This window comes from Pan paniscus, chromosome 8 (genome assembly GCF_029289425.2).
Source record: "Pan paniscus chromosome 8, NHGRI_mPanPan1-v2.0_pri, whole genome shotgun sequence".
NCBI classification, from domain to species: domain Eukaryota; kingdom Metazoa; phylum Chordata; class Mammalia; order Primates; family Hominidae; genus Pan; species Pan paniscus.
The window spans coordinates 62759400-62772529 of NC_073257.2; the positions used below are offsets into that span (position 1 = coordinate 62759400).

General features: G+C 36.1%; 1 protein-coding gene across 10 annotated transcripts in view; it reads right to left on the bottom strand.

Annotated features, from left to right (window-relative positions):
* SGMS1 (sphingomyelin synthase 1) overlaps nucleotides 1-13130 on the bottom strand; it is a 314162-nt gene that overhangs the window by 139654 nt on the left and 161378 nt on the right. For all 10 annotated transcript variants that reach the window (XM_055092811.2, XM_034930581.3, XM_034930582.3 and 7 more), the window contains one exon: nucleotides 10633-10774. The gene's annotated coding sequence lies outside the window, so the exon portion shown is untranslated. The remainder of the gene's footprint in view (nucleotides 1-10632; nucleotides 10775-13130) is intronic.

Genomic DNA, 13130 nt, shown 5'->3' on the forward strand with positions numbered 1-13130 from the left:
TATAAAAGGCACTTAGTTAATATTATCTTTAGAGAAAAGACTATATGAAACCATTAATAGAATTTTTTTTAATAATGAGAATAACAGTGTCAGAGATGACACAAGACAGTTGATTCAGCAACAAAAATGTGGAAGAAGAAATAATTTCTATAAATCCACAGTAGTGAAATCATATCATTCTGGGTTATTCTATATGATGAGACTAAGAAATTTATACTTTACAGGAAACAAAGTTGAAGAGAGGAGTGAGTGTGAAAGCAGATTAAGGATTACAAGTGGATGTTATTTATGTGCCCTTCACCCCTGGTTAGCCATCCCTAACTGGGCCCAATAACTGAAACAGACAACAAAGTCAATTTTATTTTTCTTTGATTTATTCACTTTAACAGAGGGAAAGGGAATAGAATGTGAGAATGCTGGGACAATAATCATGCCTTCAAATATTTTTCTTGACAACTGCTTTTCTGACTGTATGGGAGTCTATAAGTGAGTATACTAATAATTAATATTTTCCAAGGAAACATTTTAGAAGAAAAAGATTCCATAAATAAGCTATTAGTTACCTAATTTGTGTTTCAATTGTGGTTTCTTTCCCAAAATAGTTCAGGAAGAAATAAATATAGGAAGTTAATATAAAAATATCCAACACATTTTTAAATGTGATATAAAAAAATTATCAAGTGACCCAAGATTAAAAAACCCAGTACAAAAAAGAGAAAAAGACTTATCCACATCAAGAAAGCTTTCTTCATTTTAATAATTTCCTAATAAACCTTTTAAAATTATTAGTTTGATAAACTTTCCTTATCAACTTAAATTTATTCAATTTATTAAAAATATCATTGATATAATATTCAGAAATATACTCATTACATTAAAAATACAAACAACTGTTAAAAGAAAAAGAAAACTCTAGGAGAATTTATATTTACATTCTAAAATTTGAACAAAAAATAACAAATAGTGGATGCTTTGGATTAAGTAATTTTAAAGTCTGAAAATATTTATAACATGAGATGCAAACTATTTTCCTCCTTAGAAACTATTTCCAATATGAAGTAAACATTATAATTATTAAAAAAATGATTTTTAATGGTTAAATGTGGAGATCTGTCAAGCTTGCACATTTTAAAAAATTAAAACTTCCAAACACAGCTACTTAACAATCATAATAAATATAGCTTTCTAAGCCCTCCAAATATTAATTTTAAAATTTCTAATCATAATGTAGTCTTATGTTAGCATGTGGCTGACAAGTGATGTCATGAATCCAGTTGGCATGTTTACCGTGTTATGTTTCTGGTTCCTCTCATGGCAGAGATTTAAAACACACTACTAACTTTCAAAAACCTCAAAACACATAACTGTACCAGGCAACCATTATCCCTACTCTGATCATTAAAACTTGAGCATTCTACCAATTTAAATCAACATTTATTCCATTTAATATTTCCTTAATACCATAATACATGCTAAAAATTATTCATCAGCTTAAGTCACACAAAATATATTGCTGGTTCAAGGAAATTAGGTTCTAATGTGGCAATGCAGACTGAGGGCTTGGTCAGAGAGGACTACTTGCATTATATCAGCAACACGAGCAGCAGACCCACCTCTGCAGAATTAATATAACATGGGATTCTGAAGAAAAAAAACTAAAGTTCATAACAGCATGTGATTCATTCAGGTGAGTGGCACACATATGTGTTACATATTTCTATCAGATGGCAATGCTTCTCACTAGATATACCTATTTAGTGCTGAAGAATCACAGAGTCAGCTGAACTGCAGATCTGCACACTGCAAATTTAAGCCATAACATTAAAAATATCTTCTTGAGACTAGTTTCTTTTTTTGAAATCACTAACATATTCTACTAATTGCAACTATTTGCCCTTACAAATAATATTACACTCATTCAGAATCAAATGAAATAACACTGAGTAAAAGGACTAAGGTACTACAGAGTCTCTCTCAGGGTATCATTAAATGGACCCATGGCAGATATCATGTAACAAATAATATTTCCTTATTATTTGTTATTTCTCAGTCATAGAGCATTACTTAGGAATCAAATCCTACTTAGAAGGGTAAAATATACATAGTACATATAGTGAAATATTAGAAAATTAATCTATAAATACATATAATAAAATGCTAGACAATCAAATGGACAAAAATAAATCTCATTTCGATAAATAATATCTCCAAGACATCAAAGTCTCAGCCAACTTAGAGAGCACATTACAAGGGGTTATTCTCCACCTCACTCTTCACCTAATCTGACTGTGTATAGCAGACATTTAAATTAAAAGAGGAGGCTGAGCTGTACCTAAGTTTTTAATAATTTTTTGAGTTCTGTCATAAATGAGTATCCACCTCATCTATTAGAAGCACATACTAAAACAAAACAACAAAATAGGTCTATTTTTGAAGAATGATACACTAGATACCTTAAACTGGTCTCTCTTAATGAAAATAATTGAAGCATAATGAAGTATAAAATCTCTGTAAATGCACCAATGAGGTGACAATAAAGTAGGACATTCACAGAAGCCAAAACAAAGTAAGAGTGAGAATGCTGCGAGGTAGAAAAGCACCAAGGCCACAACCCTAGTAATACTGAATTTCCATTATAATGATTGTACAGAGCAAGAGAGAGAAAAGATAAAACCAGGACCACTCAAGCTGGTGAGTTTAACAGACCCCTGCGTAAAACTGGAACTTCACAAAACTATACCCTCAGTATATGGGCAAATTAGAAATAAACTTGCTACACCAAAAGAGGAACTGCTTTTTTAACCGTAGCATCTTCAGGGGGTGGAAAATCTCCCTTGAGAATTCATAACCAACAACCAGTATTTATGTTGTTTTGTGGTCTAAATTTATGCTATATGCTTCAAAAAACCTGAGGCAGAGAATATAATGTAAAGAGTGTCCAGATTGATAGTGGCTACAGGCACCTGGGAGAAGCAAATATAAATACTCTCTGGAAAAATCTACCTTCAATCTAGGCCTTGAACAGCTCACACAGATAAAACTTCCAAGGAAAATGAGTTCACAGTCAATAAATCATAGAAATACAAGGAAATAAGAGACCATCAATGAGAGCCAACAGAAACAGGCAAATGAATCAGATCTGAAAATATTTCGAATACTAGAATTATCAGCATAAAATAAGTATATTTAATATATTTCAATAAGAGAAATTTAAAAGGGAGTAAAATTTTATCTGAAAAAACTACCATGTTGACTTGAAAAGTGGCAAAAATGGTATTTAAAAATTAAAAGATAAAAAACTCATGTGAATTCATTCAACATATATTTATTAAGCACCTATGTACTAAGTATTACACCTTGGTCTAGGCTCTGGGGATAAAACTGTAGGATAAAAAATAAAATAAAATAAAATAAAATTTAAAAATATAAAAATCCCTGTCATCAAGGACGGCTTAAACAGCAGATTAGAAATAGCTGAAGAAAGAACTGGTGAACCAAGTGACAAATCCAAAGAAACTGTCCAGAATTGTAACATAAAGAAGATGATATCAAAAATATGAAAGAAGGATGTGGAAAATGAGTGAGAAAGTCCAACATGTGTTCTTCGATTTCCAGAAAGAAATAATAAAGAAAATGGGGAAGAGGCATTATTCTAAGAAATAATGATAAAATATTCCTAATAGCAATATTTAGGCCCAGAAAACCCAAAGATTCTCAGGGAGAGACAGAGGGAGAAGGAAGGAAGGAAGGGAGGAAGGGAGGAAGGGAGGGAGGGAGGGAGGGAGGGGAGGGAGGGAGGGAGGGAGGGAGGGAGGAAGGAAGGGAGAAAGGGAGAAAAAGAGGGAGGGAAAAGTTGGGAGAGAAGGAGTTTCCCCACTTAGATATAAACAAATCACAGACTCCTAAAAACAAAGCAAAATCTTTAAAGCAGCCAGAAAGAAAGAAGAGATGATCTATTCAAACTAGACTTTGAACATTAATTTACATAGGCAAAAAAAAAAAAGAAAGAAAGAAAGAAAGAAAGAAAGAAAGAAAGAAAGAAAGAAAGAAAGAAAGAAATGAGTTTTCCAGATAGCAGCTTGACCAAAAGCACAACAGAAAGGGGAATAGAAAGTCTGGGTAGAGCCTAAAGTTTGCACTGGGTAAAAGCAGGGATATGGTTAGAAATACACAATGGGGACAGATCATGGGGGGCCTCACATGTCGAGCTAAAGAGTCTGGCCTTTATCACTCTCAAGTGAGTGGAGAGTAAAGTAAAGGCTTTTAAGAAGGGAATAGAACTATGAATGTAGCATCAGAAAAACTAACTAATCAGCTAGACCAGATGCAGAGATATCAAGGGAAAAGCTATTAAAATAGACTAGCCTGTGGTAAAAAGGACCTCACTAGAGTGGTGATAGAGTAGTGAAAAGGGACAAAAGAAACAGAGAAAAAGGACATTATATATATAAAGGGGAAAAAATGGGGGAAAAAAATCAGTGAGGCTTAGTGATCCATTCAACATGGGTCACAATGAGTCTAAGATGCTTAAGGTAATCAGTCCAACTTCTCTCTCTTCAACTTTTATGAGCAGTATATCACAATTTTCCCCTGAATTAACTGGAAACTTCTTTTTATATGCTACAGTCCAGCAATTTATTATTATTTTACAATTCTACTTTAACAAACTACCTAAGAAATGAAGCTGTCTCAGTTTTTACCACTGAAATGTGGCACTTGATAAAGCTTAATTGCTATAGAAAACACAATTTTGATGGAGGAAATCCTACCTTTTCTCTGAATTATTTAATGAGAGTTGGTGAATATAAAAATTCACCAACTTATATGCAGTACAAGAAGTAAACAGCCAACAAGAACATAGGTCATGCATTTTAGACTTGATCTAAAATAGTCTTTCCTACCCAAAAACACTCTTGCTCTATTTTCTTTCTAGCATATTTGAAATATTGTTTACCTCCCTCTTTATTACTTATCTCCCTGAAGACCCTGCCCAACCCCTTTTGGACTTTAAGTTCCATGAGAGAAATGATCTTGTTTGTTTGCCCTGCTCACTATTGTGTTCTAGTATCTAGGAAAGTGCCAGGCATGAGGTAGAGATATTCACTAGATAAATGACTAACAGAATGAATGGCTATACCCAGGGCTGCAGCACTGCACAATTCCAGGGGTGTCATTTACTCACATCTTGTTGAATGTCACCCCAACAGTTGTAGCCATATACACAGTTCATATACAAACAGCTCAGGCCCTATTTGACACCAATATATCCTGTTATGTTTGCAAATTGGTCATAATTTACCCCTTTCCTGATGGAGAAAGCAAGAATTTTCTCTCCAGTTTTCACCTCAAGACTAAGCTCATTCTCTGAATAACTAAATGTATATTAACATTAAGGTCTTCATACATTGATACCCCTGCACCGTCTGGTAAATAAAGCTAAGATTTTTAACTGTGGTTAAGGATTCTGGGCACCAATTGTAAATTAGCCATTGCAAACTCTTTAGTTAGTTCCTCATTCTTTGCTGGTTAAAAATATCTTTGGAGAAAATTCTCTAGTCAGTCAACTGAGCTGTGGAACAAAAACCACTAAAATTTTTTATTCGGGAGTAGCTGGTTCTGTGATTCACCAATATAAATCTTCAATTTAAGAGAGCCCACCGAAAATGTTTTAAATGAGTCTAGAAATAGATAATGAAGATTTCACAGACTGTCTGGCTGAATTTCATACACCACATCACTCTGATGGAAAGAGCATCTTCCTACTGGGTAATCCACATGAACAAGAATATAGAAACCAGTCTCCTGTGGGCCTTTAACAGGTTATACCTTCCACTACTCCCTGCTCTGATCACTAGAAGGTTACTTTCTACCACCAATGCTTGTAAGGCTATCACTCTTTCATCTCTCCTAACCCTAACATTTCTGAGCTGCCTCTATGGAAACCGCTATCATAAAAGCAGGCTAATCTATGGGAAGTCCAACCAGAGGACCTATGGTAAATATCAAACCCAAGAAGGACTGTGTCACTGCAGGAGAATTACAAGCATAATGGAAACTTGGAAGTAATACTGTCTGGACATCCATTTTCCATCTCTTTTTCATCCACCCATAGGATCTACAATGCCCCAGTGATTTTCACAGTCTTTACTCCCTTAAGCAGTAGTCCTTTCTTTCAGCAAAAATTTGTGGAAGTTCAATACATAAAACATATAAAGGCAGAGCTGCTGGTTGATGGGACAATAAGGAGGTCCTCCTTATTGTCAATAAGGACAATTATTGACAAGGAGGCTTTGTCCTCCCTCACCCCTTACCTACTCACATGACACTATGGAATCCCAAGGGAAATAAGGAACCATGTCTGAAAAGTAATGGTTTGGTGAGGATCATAGTGATTTAACTTAATATAGTCTTTAAGAGAACAAGAAGTAATAATAAGTCATAGTCCTAGCTTCATAGGAGCCTTTTCTGAGTAGAGTGCTTCTGTTACATGTTCACCCATTTCAGCTGTAATCAAATTCTCAGTTTGATAACTTTAATACCTAGGAGCACAGAACTCTTTGGTTTCAGGAAAAGTCACATTAATACTACATTATGCATGTCTCTCCAACCTCATTCATGACACCTGGGGTTTCCTCAGGTAAGTGTAGCTGCTGACCCAGGGTTTGGCCCATGTGAAATATTTAGGAGAAGAAAAAAGGTTTAGTTAAGTAGTAAAGCCAACTAGGAGAGCCAAATCACCTGCAAATCAGGACTTGAGAAGTTTCATCTAAGTATGAAAACACTGAAGTTACTTGTCACAGACAAGCCACCTCAAAGAAAGAAAAATGGGTTTTCAAAGTTTCCCAGTCAAAAGAGAATTTTCCCATGCTACAGTCATGCACAGCGTTTGTACTGGGAAACTTCAAGTCAGGTTCATTGCACAATGTGACAGGGGAAGTGATCGAAACTGGATTTTCTCATCATATCTGAAAGCATCATTAGGATATCATTATGAAAACTAGTGGCAATTATGTTCTTGTTTTTTAGAGAGGTTTTAACTAAATTGAATGAGGATTAGGTTCACTAATAGAATGGATTCACTGACGCTATTACCCAAAGGGAATACTTATAGCCACTAAAAGTATGTTGCAAAAGAACATTTAAGCACATAGGAAAAATGTTGCAATTATGCTAAGTAAAAATGGATATAAAACACTAAGATTTTAAGTTTGCATTTTAAAAAAGGCATACATCTTCATAGGAATAAAAACTGGAAGCATCTTTACCAAAATATTATCAATGGCTATATCTAAGTGGTAATCTTTATTTTGTTGTTTAAACTTTTCAATATTTACCAAATTTTCTTTTTTTCCTTTTTGTTCATACTTAAGCAAATGTTTTTTACATTTTTCTTCTTTTCTACTTTTATCTTAGGTTCAGGAGATATGTGCAGGTTTGTTACATGGGTAGGTTGTGTGTTGCTGAGGCTTGGTGTACGAAGGATCCCATCACCAAGGTAGTAAGCACAGTACCCAACAGTTAGTCTTCCAATCCATGCCTCCCCTACCCTCTCTCTCAAGCATTCCCCACTGTCTATCGTTCCCATCTTTATGTAGTCAATGTTTAGCTACCACGTATAAGTGAGAACGTGTGCTTTTTGGTTTTCTGTTCCTGTATTAGTTCGCTTAGAATAATGGTCTCCAGGTGCACCCACGTTACTGCAAAGGACATGATTTCATTCTTTTTTATGGCTGTAAATATTCATCAAATTTTCTATGTAGAATCAGGAAAAGACACTTAAAAGCAGAAAGAAATTTTATTTACGGAAAAGAAATGGTGTACCTAAAATTCTGAGATTCATATATAAATGCCAGAGCTGTCCTTAACTGTGTGATTATATGGCCAAATTCCAGTCCCAACTTGCTTTGGAAGAAACAGCTGCTCATGCAACTGCTAAGGTGAGTCGACCCTAATTGCTGCTAGCAGCATGGTAAGCACTGGGTGGGAAATGGCATGCAGTCCAAGCAGACACATCCAATTCTCAAGAGGGGCTCAGTCCGTCATTCACCAGAATTGCCACTATCCTGATAAAACCTCATTGATGAACAACACCAAGCCCATCTAGAAGCTTTCGCTTCTGTGAGGATGAGGCTTATTTAGCTGTTTAGGACGGCCCTTGTTTGAATGCTAAATATAAGAAAATTCTTAGACATGTTTATGATCTAAATGTCATCACTGTGTATAATCAGCAAGGCAATGTAATTGTTAGAAACATTGCTGGTGAAAAATAGATCTAAGTTCAATTCTGGCTCTGCTATTTTCTTTTTCTCTTTTTTTTTTTTTTTCTTTTTTTTGAGGTGGAGTCTCGCTCCATCGCCCAGGCTGGAGTGCAGTGGCACAATCTCGGCTCACTGCAAGCTCCGCCTCCCGGGTTCACGCCATTCTCCTGCCTCAGCCTCCCGAGTAGCTGGGACTACAGGCGCCTGCCACCATGACCGGCTAATTTTTTTTTTTTTTTTGTATTTTCAGTAGAGACGGGGTTTCACCGTGTTAGCCATGATGGTCTCAATCTCCTGACCTCGTGATCTGCCCGTCTCAGCCTCCCAAAGTGCTGGGATTGCAGGCGTGAGCCACCGCACCCGGCCGGCTCTATTTTGTAATCACATGAGCTTGGGTAAGTTTCACAATCTTATAAACCTCAGTGTATTCATCTTTCAGTGAGGTTGACCACATCTATCTCTCAGGATTTTTACGGTGATTTAAAATATTTTTCAGTATGTACATCTACTAATTTAATGAGAACATTCTAGAAGCCTAAATATATAGAAATTTCAAATTATTTAGCCCCTTATTGAAAAAAATCAGATAACATATATTCTTAAACTTACTTAAACTTAAAACCTATATCCTTCTATATAGTGCAACTTCCTGGCTATACACATTGAAAGTGGTCACTGAGCCAAAACTAAGTACTTGAATAGATGTTCTATATTTTAAAGAATTCAGGTTCTAAAACAACTTTGTGAACTATGGAAGAATATTTCTGGCAAAATCTTATCATTCTTCCATGTCATCTTCAATAACTCTGTATTAGTAGGACCATATTAGAAATATAAAAGTCCACTCCCGTCTCCCATGCTAGACTCATAATCAACTCAGAAAACAGAATCAGTGAAGACATCAGAGCCTATGTGAGAAAGAGGGCATATTTTAATAATGTCTCATACCAATAATATATTCTCAGTGATATTATAAAAATAACAAAAGTTGAAAATACTTATTTTTAATGGTTCAAATTAAGTGTTATAATTATAAACCAAATAAAATGCCACAAAATGGGGGGAAAGTTGCAAAAGCTGAAAAAAGTGGAGAAGACTAAAATTCCACAAGAATAAGAATTTTTTTTTTAGACGGAGTTTCACTCTTGTTGCCCAGGCTGCAGTGCAGTGGCAAGATCTCAACTCACTGCAGATCCCGGGTTCAAGTGATTCTCCTGCCTCAGCCTCCCAAGTAGCTGGGACTACAGGCACCCGCCACCATGCCCGGCTAATTTTTGTATTTTTAGTAGAGAGGGGGTTTCACCATGTTGGCCAGGCTGGTCTCAAACTCCTGACCTCAGGTGATCTGCCCGCCTTGGCCTCCCAAAGTGCTGGGATTATAGGCGTGAGCCACCACGCCCAGCTGAATAAGAATATTTTTAAAACTCTGCTTCAAAAAGGGAATACAGCAGGGCATACTATTTCTATGGTACACAATTCAAGACAGACTCAGTGCTGAATCCCATTCCTGCCACTTACTCTCTGGGAATAGCAGGCAAGTTGTTTAACCACTTGGAACCTTATTTCCTCATCTGCAAAATGGGACTTGCTTAATGCTTTCATGATGGTGTGACAAAGACACATAAAATACTCAGCACAAGGTACATTTGTAGTGTTCTTCATTGGTAGATGGAAAAAAAAAAAAGACTACAAAAATCCTAAAGGATCACGGTGACATATGACAATAACACAGGCTGTGCCTTACAAAGAGAGCCAGTGCATCCAAAGCCAGACATCCACCAAAGGTCACAGGATATGAAATAATGGGTGCCCCTGATCTTGATGATACATTGTTGAGGAGATAAAAATTAAAGGCTAAAAAAACAAGAAAATGAGGTAAACATTTAATAGGGGTCAAAGAGACAAGCAGGTCAAAGTAAATGACTAAGAGGGAACTGGTCAATCTGATACAACCACATCCAATCAGAAATGGCCTTGATGATGTTCAGGGAAAAGTAAAGCCAGTAACAGCTGGTTTATGAGACACATTTGCTGAGCTTTGACATTGACTGCTCTACTCCCAGGAAAGAAGGCAATGAGGTCTTTAGCTAGAAATTTGCTATCACTTTCATGTGACAAGAGTCTAATGTCCTTGAGGCATTGGGAAGGACACTCAAGGGTCTGAATCAGAGTTCATCAAAGAGTGACGAGTGATATCCCACCACACAGTCAAGGTTACAGAAAGACAGACACCAGGTATTTCAGGCCTGAAAGTTCTGTCCTATGAACAGTGGGATTCAAGACAAGAGCTCATTCCCAGAGAATGACTCCACTTGACTGAGTAGAGCAGAGTGGGCCACATCAGGTTCAATCCAAGTTCTCTGTCAATACATACCTGCAACAGCTACTGTTTTGCATTTATCAACAGGTTCCTTTAAAAGTATTCTCAGGTACGCTTGCTGAGGCAGGTTCTTGTCTTCTATTTCATGTTTCCCAACCAGACACTTTTGGGCATCCCAAAGAACTCAATGGTGTGCCTGGAACAGAGAAGCAGTTTCAGTTTAAGCACTTCAAAACGGAATCACAAAATTCTAAAGCTGAGAGAGATTGTGTAAATTCAGTCCAGCTCACTATAAATAAAAGGATTAAAGTACTTATAAACTTGGAAACAAAGAATTCACAATGAACCTTCCTTACCTCCTCCCATTTTTTCTTTCTTTTCTAGCTTTTTAATTGTTGTATTTTTTACAGTAGTATAATATATACATATAATATAAAGCTTACTCCATCTTTTCTAATTAAAAGTTAAGTCTTAGGCCTATAACTATAAAAGGTGTTTCTCCTTTTATATATTTATCTACTATTTTTAGTTGCCAACAAATAATTGATTATCATAAATTAAGCATAAGTTTGAAGTTTCAGCTTCAAACTGAAAACAAAGGTAACTACTGAGTTATCATTTTTACAAGCTGATTTATAAAAATGTTATGATCTCTCTGGGGCCAAAACATTACCCTCATAAGTAACAGCTTTTATAGTTATATATGTGTAAATGGTACACATTTCCTGGTAGCATAATCAGGAAGCTAGAGATAATGTCTTGTATTAAAGAACAAAGAGGGCTGTTCATTTAGTGCCTCATTTGTAGTAATTTGTACTTATATGTGAAAGAATATGGAATCTAATGTAGTCAGAAAGGTAGTATATTTTAGTTCGATCATATTTAATTTCATCAGTAACATTTTCTTTTTTTTCCTGTGATAATCTATAAGAAGTAGGCTCTCAACGCTTTTCAGGATCATATAAGCCCTACAGTATTGAGTATCTGATGAAAACTAAGCCTGTTCCATCCCTCCCCACTTAAACCTCAGGACAATCGTTAACTCCTTAAAGCTATCCCTGGACCCCAGGATAAAAATCACAGGTGCTCTCCAGCTGTCAAGCTGGAGAGCTGATACCTTGAGCCAACTAACAGGCTTAATTCTATAAAGAAACAATTCTTATAGAACAAAACAATCCACTACTCTCAATAGTCCCAAGGACTTACTTAGGACCAGGCATCCCTCCGTACCCTTCCAACTTTTAATCATACTTTATTCTATCTGTAAGAAATGGTGCTACATCTGTAAATAATCAAACATAGGTACAAAGAAAGCAGTTATCAACTGAAACAGCAATAAAATAAAACAAACAAAAACTAGGACTCTTTTTCCATTACATTAGCTTAAAAGTATTCAATTAAAGTTTCAGGCCGGGCATGGTGGCTCATGCCTATAATTCCAGCACTAGCCTAGGCAACAAAACGAGACCTCATATCTACAAAAAGAAAAAAAAATAACCAGGCACAGTGGTGTGTGCCTGTATTCTCAGCTACTTGGGAGGATGAGGCAGGAGAATCACTTGAGCCCAGGAGGTTGAGGCTGCAGTGAGCTGATTGTGTCACTGCACTCCAGCCTGGGTGCCAGAGTGAGACCCTGTCTCAAAAAGAAAATTAATAAAGCTTTGAAGTAAAATATATTTACATAAAAGGGCACCATCTCCTAATACCAACGTATGGTTTATAAACCCAAAGATAAAGTCAAAAGCTTAAAAAAGATTATACCTCAGGAAAGAGAGTATCATCTTAAATTCAAAACCTTACCAGGTCTCATATTACAGACAATAATCTCAGTCTATTTTGAATAATGAAATAATGTAACAAGTACACTTAATGCTAGCTTTCCATGCTTATGGGTCACTTGACAGAAACTGGTTAACAAGAAGGAAGCAAAGAAATAGAAACAATTATTTCTAGAGGTTGGATGTCACAATAGGAAATATGAGATACCATTTTATAAAGTCCTTTTAAATATTATTTTAAAGAGCAATACAGATTTGGGGGTTATAGATGGCCAAAGGAATAGGCCTATTTATCTCTGCTTCCTTCTAAATGCCCATCAAAATGTTAGTAAAAACGAAAAAAGATATAAATCCATAAGGACAAAAAGAATAGAAAACTATATTAGAGCAAACAATAGGCATCACTGATGTCTGGAAAGCGGAGATGACTGTGGAGTCGAGCAGAGCTGGTGGGAACCTCCCTGCCTGTGAAGCAAAAAGCCAGCTGACTGTGACAGAAATGCTTAGGAAATGATGGAGCTTCTGGTTCCTCAGAAGGGGAGCGGGGAAGACTGAAAAGATGGGGGTGGTGAAGTGTGTATTAAAAAAAAAGACCCTTACCCCACACCATAAATTAAAGTTAACTCAAGATGGACTAAACACCTAAAATTAAGACCTGAAGCTATAAAATTCCTAGCAAAAAGGAAAAAAAATACATAGAGGAAATGCTTCATGACATTGGAGTTGGCAATGATTTTTTGGATATTACATCAAAAACACAGGTAAAAAGCAAAC